The 12811-nt window shown below is 43.0% G+C and overlaps 1 protein-coding gene across 2 annotated transcripts in view; it reads right to left on the reverse strand.

The window, feature by feature from the left end:
* Positions 1–12811, reverse strand: part of trh (PAS domain-containing protein trachealess) — a 592592-nt gene that overhangs the window by 223967 nt on the left and 355814 nt on the right. The gene's annotated exons all lie outside the window — the stretch shown is intronic.

Here is a 12811-nt window from a genome sequence, read left to right on the forward strand (position 1 = left end):
AGCACGGTTTCCATATCTATATGGCAGATGCAGTGGTCTCCACTGCTTTCCCCTTTACGCTAGCAATAATTATTACTGTTCATGCTCAAAAGCAGCAAAAATATGACAAAAAGATGTGAGCCTGTGCACCCATCTTCACTGCACATTTGATCCTGAGAATCCAGTGCAGAAACCTAACGCACGGGCAGCGGGGATGGCCGACAGCACTGATGATGCAAAGAAAGAAGTCCGTTCCTAAAGGCACTGGTGACGGGAAGCCTGACAGCGGAAACATGTATGAAAAAGCAGGTGTTTTCGTGGCTAGTCTAGTGTTATACCCATGTTTAACTGCATACTTTGGCATAAAAGGCACTGTAATGTAGTCGCATTTCTGCCCATTTATTGAAAGCTTAGATGAGCATATTAGTACAGTTAGGACAATTCAGTCAAAAAAAGAGTTGAAAATGAAACAAAAAACATGCACTCATAATGCTGGCAGTTTGCATAGTTACACTGTGAAATGTTAGAAGTGATAGATTTTGCTTCAGTTTTTTATTTTATCAAGAAATTTATACATTCAATGCTAAGGTTCGGCTGCTTGTTCTTCTTCCATTTGCAGATAAGGCTTCTAGTAGCGTTTCTGTTGATGAAGGTAAGTTCAGATTTTAGTCTTTGCACTTCTGGTAAAAATTTACTGTTTCCACTTAGTAGTTAAGCGCTAGTATGGAGAAGCCTTTGTTCCGTTCGTCAGCACATCCAAATAAGCCTCACGGTGAGATTTCTGTACTTTGTGAGCTGTCCAAAGAGATACATTTTAAATGTTATGGTAACCAACAAACTGTTCTGGTTTGGTATTTATCTTATTCGGGAAATCAACTTGATTGAACTGGCACTATCTTTTACGAAGTAAAAAAAAATCGTGCTTGAAAAGCACGGAAAAAATTGACACGGCTATGTTCTATGGAGCTGACAGCAATTGCTTCTTGCTTTTGTCGTTTTGGCCTTAAGAATCTTCGCTGACCAAAATATTAGCATTTATTTATCGAAGAAAGGGCCCATGACTGTGAAATAATGGCTATCATCCTTGTTACGAGCGTATTCAACTTTGCATGCACTTCCGACGGGGACAGGGCACTTCAACGCTGCCTCTGCCAGCACACTCCTTTTTCTGAGGGTTGGGCGTGACTCTTACTTTGTGCTCCCTGCTATGCAAAAAGGCAATAAAAGTGCTATTTTGGATTTTTCAAAACACTCCAAGCTCAACTTCCTTATGTCGCTGTACCCTATTCGGTCAAGAACTAGAAAGTAGGCGGTGAAGGTATTTTTTTCACTTTCTATCTTGCGCTGTGCAACAGCTGGATAGAGTACCTATGAGACGGAAGTGCTGAGGAGCTTGCACAGAAAATTATTTTGGGCATAGCGGCCTTCCAAACAGACGTCGCAAACAGCTTAATTGCATGCAGTAGGACACCTCAGAAATAGCGCGGTCGACCATGTAGTGAATGCCCAGTGCCTGTCGCAATGGAGCCTAAACCGCATTTAATACTGACGCTACCATTAGGTACAATGGCTACAACCACTTGCCGGAACATGTCAACACACTGAACTCACAGCGCTGCCGTCGTGAAGGATGCACAGTGAAGTGTCGGATTCAAAGTGCCATCTTTTTGTGCATGCCTGCTCATAGTAATTGCTTTGACCTTTTAATAAGCGTACTCTGAAGTGACTGATTTAATTAAAAATTTGAGCAATAATCCGTTAACCATCTTTTCAGCTCGATACTTGCTAAGGGCGCTCTCGCACTTACTGCTGGTAGTATGCATTACTTTTTCTGTATTGAGGTGACCTGTCCTCGAATAGGGACAAAAATAAAATGATTTCTTTCAGTTTATTCAGGGCACATCATTTGAAGCTTGGAGAACCAAAAATGGCTCTTAGATATTTTTTTCGTGCCTGAAGGGGTAAGTTTAGCTCAAAGTGCACAGTGGCCCCTGTATGGCTACCTGGCATGGTAGCATTTGTATGTAGCACTTAGCTGGGTTGTTGCTTTTCTTCTGTACCTTTGCCGTTTTTGTACTGGTGACCTAATGTCTGGGTTGCTGGCAGTTGACACATTCCTTTTCTTTTTTCTCATGGATGCTTTTGTGCTCTTTGCCTGAATTTGCTGTTCTCTTTTCTACCTTTATCTCTCTAGTGTGTGGTAATGTGAGCACAGTGGCTTTCCTTCATGTGATGTTTTCTTTGTCATTGATGGGACATTCCTTGCTTGGTCAGTAATTTTTGCGGTTGAAAAGCAATCTAACTATGAATACATTTGACTCCTAAAAAACTTACTTCTTCTTTTCGTAGACAATAATTTAACCAAGGGTTATTTACAACCGTTTGTGCAGATATAAAGTGAGACTTTTTTTAAACTTGCTTTATAGACTCCTATATGGGCATTAAGTAACATAGGTTAGATACAACATTATGATTGAAGAGTAAAAATAATAGTGTTACTAGGTATTAGGATGGTAAATTACTGTCAACTTTCCATTAAATTTTGCCACTTGCATCATTGTTTGCTGCAGGGTATATGGTGCTAGGCATTCCAGCATTTTTAAGTTAAGGAGAAGGGTAGCATCAACAAAATAAAAGGTTGTGATCAAGGAACCCGTAGGGGTTCCGAAACGTCTTCTTTTTTCATGTTGACTTGGTCAGTGACTGAAACTCTTTTTACTCAACTACCATGCCTGACCAGACGAACCTTCGTCGAACCCTTGACTACTCGTCAACAAAATATCTTTTCCGTTTCTCAATTATATATTTTTTCTTGCGTCTCTTTCACTACTTCCAGACTTCAAGCAGCATGTTATCCGGCTACTCAATATCTTGCACTTTACACAGCAGCAGCATGGAGATATGTTAAACAAACTATGTGAAGTTCTTCCAAGCCAAGCAGTTATCACCAAGTCCCTTCTTATCACTGAGCCATTCACTTCGGTGGATGATCTGCTCAAGTTCAATGAGCAGTCGGATAAAGAAAAATTTGCACTTCTGGTAAGTGTTCATATAATGAACCAGGAGAGCTCTAAAGGAGGCATATTGAAATTTATTTTTTATTTTAAAGGTCCTCTAGGGATATTACATGAGAGATGGGCTAACAAGAAGCCATTAAGGATACAGATGGTTGGTCTTCAGTTCTAATGGCACAGACCAAAAAGAAAAAGTTGAGAGAGAGCCATGAGAGGTGGAGGCCGCGCATCCATCGGCGCATACCACCACCATTTTACGTGACCCCCAACTCAGCGCACGCCGCATAGCTGGAGGGAAAAGCGCTTTTATGCCTTTTTTATTAAGAGTTGCCACAATACTTTTTGAAGCAATTTCAAGCTTTAATGCTCATTTTCTATAAGTTGAAGCAGCTGCAGTATGAACCATATTTGAGGTTTTTTACAAAGTTACAAGTACAAATATGTACTGCACCTTTTTTTTATATCAAGGGGTGAAAAAACTTAAAAGCTATGTCATTCACTTTGTAGAGTTGTTAGTACAGTTTTGCTATTTATATTCATGTGAAGCATAGAAAATTTTGTATCTGAGTGATAAAATTTGTCTTGAAGTTGTGTGACCCAATCATCGCTGGCTGTCTCCAGTGGTAAACTCTAAATTCTAAACTAAAATAAATATATACATGGTTAATATTGCAAAATATTTTAAACTGCAGAACTCTATACTTGTACTTGTAGTGCAAATGGGCTATTTTTGTGCTATTTCTTGTGTGAGCTATGTAGTACGCTTTTAATTATGCTATTTGAGCATCGGCTTTATTTTAACATAGTACCTTTAAAAGTCCCGTTACTCAGAAAATCTGGTATTGGTGTTGTGAGTGAAAAATCAAGGGCATGGCACTGGCAGATGGTAGCTGGCATGGCCGGGCTTTAATTGTTTGATGGTTTGTACGACTTAACGAGGCCAAATGATTTAGAAGGTTGGGAGGAGCTACCAGCTTGGGTTGCCGATTTGAGGCAGGACAGTGAATTGAGTGTCAACCTTGCAGTGCTCTTAGATGCAGAGTCAGGCATGCTATACCTAGACGATGCAGCCACATTCATATAGCTTAGTTAAGTCGGGGCTTTACGTGTTGGGTCATCGCCTATGCTATTGCATCATACCGTTAAAAGGCAGGGCTTAAGTGTCTACCATAATTTTTTAAATGTGGTGCACTCTTGACATTTGTGCAAATCAGCTTGGCAAGGAAGAAAGTATTTTGTAAAATGATATGTGTCTTGTGCACCTAGAGGTGCATATCTTAAAACAGTACATGATTTTTTTGCAGGTACGCGAGCTTGTGCAGCTTGGTGGCAAGAATGCGAACGTGGCCGCTAAACGCATGCTGGCCTATGTTGTAAGCGACCAGGTGGCAGCAAAGTTCTCCTGGGTTGGAAGGAAAAACAAGCTGAATTTTTCAAGCTTGAAAACATCAAATGCAATTATAGGTAAGACAGATACATGTGGAAGATTGTGCATGGTTTCTTTGCAAGAAAGCCTCCTGTTGAGGCAGGAGAATTTTTCCTATTTTTCCAAAACAGGCCTGACAAGACCTAGTAAGTCCCCATTTAAACCTGGTATAAAATAAAAATTACTGTTAAATTCCACCTCTGCACAAAATTTCGCCCAAATAAGCAAACGATGCTTCAGTGTACGTTGATGTATCTGCATTCAGTTTGAACACAACACTCTAATATCTTATTTTTAGCTGCTGTAGGAGAATTTCCGCAAGGGAACATGGCCAATGTTGAGGACGTCATCAAATCATGGTTGAGGCATGCACCTGAAAGGCTTTCTGGAATTCAAAGACAGAAGAAACCAGTACTGTCTGCTGATCCATGTGCAGGTCTGTTTGTTATGCTAGTTGTAATAACTAGCTACAATAATTTGATTAGGCAAAACCAGTGCCATTTGCCATTGCAGCATGCTTGTACTTCGCAATATCAACTTCTAGTCTTGTACTAGAAACTAGTCTTCTAGTCTTGTACTAGGCAAAAACAAAGCAAGCTATCCTTAGCCATTGTATCGTTATGACTCTACAGTGGAGGTTTTTGTCAAAAAGTTTTGAAACATTAAAGCTGTTAAAAAATGTGAGTTTACAGTTAAGGTTTAGATTAGGTGCACTTTATGAGCAGCTTTTTGTTGACCAAGCTTTATGGGGATGAGCCTGATTGTCTTTGCATGATACATGAGATTTAACATCCAAGAAAAACGTAGCTATGAGAGACACTGTAATGGAGGGCTGCTGTTTAATTTTGATTACCTAGGGCTTTTCAATGTGTAGTGTCATGGCACAGGGCATGGATGCTTTGCATTTTTCGGCCACACGGTACAAAGCGTTTGGCTGTCAGTAAATTACCCCCTGTTAAACGATCTCGATACTGCAGTTATTTGTCTGATTCTGCGGGCTTCTTATATTTCCAGTGATTTTCCTCATGCTAGTTTACTGTTCTATTTATTGCTGGATGTGCAACTTGTTTACTCAATTGCTACTTTGCGTTGCAAAACACTTTAGCAGGTACCATATTTTTCTTTTACTTTCAGACTGGTAATTTAGATATGCAATAATCAATATGCTAAGCATTAGAGGTCTTGTTTACAAGAAAAGCCAGCGGTATCATGAAATAATCATTGCTTGACAGAGTTGTGATATCATCCAGCCATCATTGCAAAGTGTTGCCAAAGAAAGCAAACACTTTCGCTAAAAAGATAAAACGGTAGTTGCGTTTCAATTGAGGCAAAACGGAATGATGTGCCTGTTTAGTGTGCAACATGAATGCATGCTAGAAAATCAAAGGGTGTCGAAATATCTAGAGCCTCCTAATTTGCCATCCTCCATAGCCAATTTTGCCTTGGGAGTTTAAATCTACAAACATAAACCAGACCACTTTTGTCGGGAAAAGGTAACTGAGCGAGAATAGTCAGGCATGCTACTGGTGAGGAGCATTCTTGGCGTGTTTGCCCTGAAGGGATCTCTATTGCTGTAATGTTGTCCTCTCAATGATAGCTTAAGCATCGATTAAATTTTTCTGCTTTGTTGCTGCTGAGATCATTCGATAAATTTCCACTTGAAGTATGAGTTGGCAAAGGCAAAATAAAACAAGGCTGACACCTGAATGCTGGCTGGCGAGTGTGGTAAGGGCCGTTTGATAGTTAAAGAAAAATGAGGGTAAAGGGCTTACGTGCTGAAACAGGTCTTGGTAGAGCTTAATGTTACTTTGTCATAGCATGCATTGTTTTTGTGATGATTTTTTTTTCTAGAAAATATGCTATTTATGTTCCCTTGCAAAAATAAAGCATAATAAACTTGTTTTGTTTTTCTTGTTTTTCAGGTGCTGAATGAGACGTGACCCGTGTTTCTCTTGCTTTCACATATGCTACAGCAACTTTTGACCAAGAGTTAAAAAGTTCCATTGCCATCAGATGCCAAGGTCGTCATATAGGTCTCCCAGTTACTGACTTGGTTTCTCAGCGGGTTGTGCAGACAGTACTTTGAGGGTGGTGAAAGTAGGCAAGAGAGCACACATGCTTGATCATAGTCATCCATCTCGAACCAGGTGTTATCTCAAGATGTGCGCTTAGCCCGGTGCAGACCAGAGAACGAAGTTTGGCCATTCTAGAGAACCATTCCCCCTCTCTACATTTAATTTCAGTTTTATGTTTGCATTTGTTTTCCATATGTGATCTATTTTACCTTTAGTTTGGCAGGTTTTGTTTGCAATGGCGAAATTTTTAGCTGCATCATGACAGGTCTCATGACATTGTGTGTTACTTTGAGGTTGTATTTCTGAAGTGCATTAATTTTTTGTGCACGACCAGTCACTGCTTACGTACTATACTCAACCAGCTCTGATTAAGCCTGCAAGGTGAAACTTATAGCAATGCTGTCCTTTTAAAGGTTTGCTTACCGCCTAGTCTTCCATCTCGAACCAGGTGTTATCTCAAGATGTGTGCATAGCCCGGTGGGTGTGGACCAGAGAACAAAGTTTGGCCATTCTAGAGAACCATTCCCCCTTTGTACATTTAATTTCAGTTTTATGTTTGCATTTGTTTTCTATGTGATCTATTTTACGTTTAGTTTGGCAGGTTTTGTTTGCAATGGCCTAATTTTTTAGCTGCATCATGATGGTCTCATGACATTTTGTGTTATTTTGAGGTTGTATTCCTGAAGTGCATTAATTTCTTGTAGTGGGGGGGGGGGGTCTTATGCACGACCAGTCACTGCTTATGCCTTCAAGGGGAACCTTATAGCAATGCTGTCCTTTTAAAGGTTTGCTCAGCGCCTAGTCATCCATCTCGAACCAGTGTTATCTCAAGATGTGTGCGTAGCCCGGTGGGTGTGGACCAGAGAGCAAAGTTTGGCCATTCTAGAAAACCATTCCCCCTTTGTACATTTAATTTCAGTTTTATGTTTGCATTTGTTTTCCATATGTGATCTATTTTACGTTCAGTTTGGCAGGTTTTGTTTGCAATGGCCTAATGTTTTAGCTGCATCATGACAGTCTCATGACATTGTGTGTTACTTTGAGGTTGTATGTCTGAAGTGCATTAATTTTTTGTAATGCTTATGCACGATCAGTCACTGCTTACATACTACTCAACCAGCTCTGATTAAGCCTGCAAGGTGAAACTTATAGCAATGCTGTCCTTTTAAAGGTTTGCTCACCGCCTAGTCATCCATCTCAAACCTGCTTACATACTATACTCAACCAGCTCTGATTAAGCCTGCAAGGTGAAACTTATAGCAATGCTGTCCTTTTAAAGGCTTGCTCACCGCCTAGTCATCCATCTCGAACCAGGTGTTATCTCAAGATGTGTGCGTAGCCCAGTGGGTGTGGACCAGAGAACAAAGTTTGGCCATTCTAGAGAACCATTCCCTCTCTGTACATTTCATTTCAGTTTTATGTTTTCCATATGTGATCTATTTTACATTTAGTTTGGCAGGTTTTGTTTGCAATGGCCTAATTTTTTAGCTGCATCATGATGGTCTCATGACATTGTGTGTTACTTTGAGGTTGTATTTCTGAAGTGCATTAATTTTTTTGTAGTGCTTGTGCGCGACCAGTCACTGCTTACATACTATATTCAACCAGCTCTGATGAGTTTGTGATTAACAAAATACTAGTCATGGTTTTTAGTCTAGTTTTAGTTTTTAATATTTATTTAATACAGTCTGTTTTAATGTTTTTGCTGCTACCTGACTTCTTCCAAGTGAATCTAGTTAAGTGCTTTTATTTGAGTGTTCTTTCAATATCAAGGCCTGTATTCAACACTGGTAATATTAGTCATTTAATCTATGCGGACCTCTTGTTCTTTCATTTTGTGCTTCATAGATAAGGAACACTGTCAGGATGAGATCGAGAGCTAGTGGGTGTACTTGATGTTCCATAGCCCGACAAGATGACGAGGGACAACATGCAACCACTTTCTTTCATTAACTTTTTATTTGGCACTCACAGAATTTAAATGCAGAAGTCAAGAAGGGGAAAGATTAAAACGGTGACATATGAAGTCTTTAGTTGAATTTCACATATCACAGTTATAATGTTTCACCTTGTTCATTCCTGTGTAAATTCTGTGAGCGCCAAATAAAGAGCAATTGTGGAAGTAAGTGCTTGTCTTGTCCCTCGTATTCTTGTTGCGTTACAGAACACTGCCAACTGGTGGACGCTGTCTCCTTGTCACGTGTGGGTTCACTTGCGTCTAATTTAATGATAGACTACTGTTCTTACTTTCAGTAATGAAGTCTGGAAGCAAAGATCTTATATTTTGTTCCTTTTTGTACCAGTTTGTATTCCTAATGTTATGTATGTCAGTTCACTTGGATCTAATTCAATGTTTAGACTGCTATTGCTTTCAGCAAGGAAGTCTAGAAGCTAAGTTCTTCTAGTTTTTTTTTTGTGCAAATTAGTATTCTGAGAACAGATGTTACGTGTAGTGCATTGCAGGCATTTGCTTGGCAAATGTGTTTTTTTGATTGCTATGTGAATTATTTTGAGCCTTTTTCTAAATGTTACTTTTTTGGGTAACCGTTGCAATAATATAGTAGCTGAGCTCAAAGTGTAGCTCCAATTTTAGCTTTGGTACTTTGGAATAAAGCACAGTGTGAGTACTTGCTTGAGCAAAATATGTAGTAGCAATTCTGTGTGTGCTTCTGCACCCAGCATTTGGCGTGATTCAATAAATTCCTTGTTTTACTTTAAAACATTTCCTGCGTCAGGTACTATCATTTCTAAAGTGAAATGAAGTGTCAATTTTGACTCTATATTCCTTGGGGCCCAGGAACTGAAAGCTGCTGAATCAGCAGGAAGCAATTTCAAAAAGGGATCCCTCATTGCAGTTACATCTTGTGCTCCTATCTAGGAAGTCAGTTTTCATGTCCTGATGCAGCCTGTAGTGCAGAAGTGTATACAGTTGGCTTCCTGATCAAGAAAGCCGATTTGTGAGTGTCAACACGATTTACATTCTGCTGGCTCGGTTTGTGCTTTCAATGTCACGAGCGCTGTTTGCAAAAGGCATAAGTGGAAACAAGCCATGCCTGCTGCACGTATTTGCAAGGTGGTAGGAATTGCATGTTACTGTTAAGAGCACCCCTGTCATCTAGCAAATCAGAGAAACAGAACCAGGAGGTCGCAAAACATTGTCTACGTGCAGAAACAAGCTGTCGCAAGCTTAAAAGCCAATCATGTCACTGATACATGCCACGCCACTCCAAAATATTGTCTGGATCTAGACATGACCTGCATACGTACCATTGGCCTTTTGGTTTGAGAGAGCTTGCTTCAGTGTATAGACAGTTTTGCATCCTGTCTGGTTCTCTTTTACTAATGTTTTGTTGGATGCCAAGGGCGCTTTTAGTAAAGCAGTAACATGCAATGCCTATGTTTGCAGTGCATGCAGCAGGCATGACATGCTTCTGCTTTCACTGTTTGCAGAGTGTCTGTGGCATTGAGCAAAGCATGAGCTGAACCAGTAGGATGTGAATCGGGTTTACACTCCAAAATGAGCTTTCTTGATTAGGAGGTCAAAGATATGCTGCACTGCAGGCTGCATCAGTACTTGGGTCAAGTGTCCTGCGGACGTCCATCGATCATAAAGGTTGGTCCGCGGGACAGTGCTTGGACGTCCAGCATGCGACGATCAACTTCTCACATCCACTGGACGTCCCTCGATGGAACAGAATTTTCCGGTGGACGTCATGTGGCTGTTTTAAAAATGCACGTCCGTTTCTGGACAATTCACGGACGTCCGAGCGTCCGGGTTTTGATGTCCACTGGATTTTCCACGGACCGCCATTTTCTTTGCACCGGACGTCCCTCGGACGACCGCCGCATGTCTGCCGGACTTTCGGCGGACCTTTGGAGACGTCCGACGGACGTTGAGTATCCGTTGCCGGACATCCGCTGGATGCTCAACGGATTTCTTTGGTCCAATGGGTGGCGAAACTAATTAACATGTACGTAGGCGACACGCAAACCTTACCCCTGCCGGATTACGAAGGACCCTTAAACGAGGCCCTAGACGCGCCGATCACGGAGGCGGAGGTTCGCGCCGAAATATTAGGCCTAAAAACAAAATCGGCTCCCGGCCCAGACGGAATCACAAACAAGGTTCTCCGAAATTTGGACGATAATTCCATCCGCGCGCTCACCAAGTACATGAGAATCGTATGGGACAGAGGCCGCCTCCCACAACAGTGGAAGACGGCAAACGTAATTTTGATACCGAAGCCAGGCAAACCCCCTAAACTAGAGAACTTACGACCAATCTCTCTAACATCCTGTATAGGGAAATTGATGGAGCGGGTAGTCCAAACGCGACTAACGCGTTTCATGGAGCTTAACGACCTGTGGCCACACGAAATGGTTGGGTTCCGGCCCGGCCTGTGCACACAGGACGTAATGCTCCGCTTGAGACACGATATCATAGAAAGCGAAACCAGGGACGCGAGGGTACTACTAGGTCTAGACCTGACAAAGGCGTTCGATAACGTAAAACACGCGGCAATTCTTTCTGGTCTCCAAGAATTGGGGGTCGGAAAGAAAACGTACGACTACGTAAAAGACTTCCTGTCGGGTAGAACGATAAAGATAAAGTTTCAGGACATTGAATCCTCCACCGTCAAACTAGGAAGCAGGGGTACGCCACAGGGTTCGGTGCTGTCCCCGTTCCTCTTTAATGTTGCCATGCGAAACCTCCCGGCAGAACTGAGGAAAGTGGAAAACTTGAAATTCAGTATGTACGCGGACGACGTCAACCTGTGGGCTACCCAGGGGAGTGACGCGAGCATCGAGGAGCGCTTGCAAGCGGCGGCGGACACCGTCGTGTCCTACGCGGCCGAAAGGGGCCTCTCGTGCTCTCCACAAAAATCGGAACTGTTTATATACAACCCGAAGGCGCTCAGGTGTAAACGCCAGATAAACATCAGCGTAACAGTAGACGGCCAAATAGTGCCAAAAGTCGAACAAATTAGGATCTTGGGGCTGTTTCTACAAGCAGATGGGTACAACGATACAACGGTAAAGAAACTGAACGCGTACGCCACGCAAGTCACGGGTCTGTTCAGGAGAATCGCACTAAAGGGTCGGGGCCTTAAGGAACGAAGCCTCCTGAAACTAATGCAGGCTTACATCACTAGCCGCATATGTTACGCCACACCATTCCTAAACATTAGATCAGACGAAAGGCAGAGAATAGACGCACTCATCAGACGATGCGCGAAGAGGGCTCTGGGACTACCCATCTCGACCTCGACTGAACGCCTCCTCGAAATGGGGGTGCACAACAACTGGACGGAACTAGCGGAGGCTGTGCGCATGGCGCAACTAGAAAGATTAAGCAGAACCACCACGGGCAGAACCATCCTCGGCTGGGTGGGACTGCAGTCAGATAGAGGAACAAGCCACAAAGTAGACATTCCACGAGAGTGTCGCGAATATATAATAGTGCCCCCCCTACCTAAAAACATGCACCCTACGTACAACAAGGAGAGGAGACAAAAGAGGGCCGAGACGCTCGCAAAGAAAGCGGGGAAAATGAAGCCGGGGGAGGTCGCCTACGTGGACGCGGCTAGCGGGAAGTCGGGGGCGGCGGTGGCTGTGGTCGTCAACGGCCGCGGCGTGCCCGCCGCCGCCGCGTCCGTTAGAAGCCGAAATGTAGACACGGCTGAAGAAGTTGCAATAGCGCTCGCTTGCGTTGGAACGGAAGCCAGCATAGTTATCAGTGACAGCAAAACAGCTGTCTGGAACTTTGGAAAAGGGAGGGTCTCGACGGAGGCAGCCAAAATTTTAGAGAAAAGAAAACTTGAAAGAAAGATTCGAATTATTTGGACCCCCGCGCACGAGTCCGTCCCCGGCAACGAGGCGGCGCACGAGCTAGCCCGAGCTCTCTACTTCCGGGCAGCCGTAGAGCCGCCTGATTGCGATGGGATGGACGAGAGGCTGCAAACTTATAAGGAAATTTTAGAACACTACAGACTTAGCAGAAGGTCCCTGCCACCACCGGACCGAACGCTAACTAACAAGGAGGCCGTCGCTTGGCGGCGCCTGCAAGCTGGGAATTTCCCAAGTCCCGTCTGGCTTTTCCACACGCAAGTGGAGGAAAAGGCGGACGATAGATGCGAAACCTGCGGAGAAAGGGGTACTCTTGATCACATAATCTGGCAATGCCTTGATTCCCCTGGCGCCAAGGAAAACATAAACAGTAGAGAAGCCTGGGAACTGCTACTGCGGAGCGAGTCCCCCGCCAACCAGCAGCAAGCTGTCCGCCTGGCGGCTGAAGCCGCGAAGAAACACTGTCACTT

The sequence above is a fragment of the Amblyomma maculatum genome, chromosome 10 (genome assembly GCF_055883805.1).
Source record: "Amblyomma maculatum isolate TAMU_Amacu chromosome 10, ASM5588380v1, whole genome shotgun sequence".
In the NCBI taxonomy this organism is placed as follows: Eukaryota; Metazoa; Arthropoda; class Arachnida; order Ixodida; family Ixodidae; genus Amblyomma; species Amblyomma maculatum.